This window comes from Myotis brandtii, unplaced genomic scaffold (assembly GCF_000412655.1).
Source record: "Myotis brandtii unplaced genomic scaffold, ASM41265v1 scaffold207, whole genome shotgun sequence".
Classification (NCBI taxonomy): domain Eukaryota; kingdom Metazoa; phylum Chordata; class Mammalia; order Chiroptera; family Vespertilionidae; genus Myotis; species Myotis brandtii.
In genome coordinates, this window is record NW_005357736.1 from 1,120,032 (window position 1) to 1,120,249 (window position 218).

The 218-nt window shown below is 63.3% G+C and overlaps 1 protein-coding gene across 2 annotated transcripts in view; it reads left to right on the top strand.

Annotated features, from left to right (window-relative positions):
* The window catches only part of RBM5 (RNA binding motif protein 5), a 23,042-nt gene that overhangs the window by 725 nt on the left and 22,099 nt on the right, over positions 1 to 218 (top strand). The window lies entirely within an intron of this gene.

Here is a 218-nt window from a genome sequence, read left to right on the forward strand (position 1 = left end):
TCGCCCGGGAAGCAAGTCCAAGTCGTGTCCACGCTGGCCGCTGGCCGGATGGCAGTGGCTTTGGGGCCGCCGTTGTGTCGCAAGTGGAGTAGAATTCAATCAGCTCAGCATCCCGCCTTCCGAAAGGTTTTCGATTTTCCCCGAAACGTTCGGGTCTCCCGTGGCTCCTGAGTCAGGGCCCGATCGCTGCTGTGAGGGTCGCCTCCCCGATGGCGGGC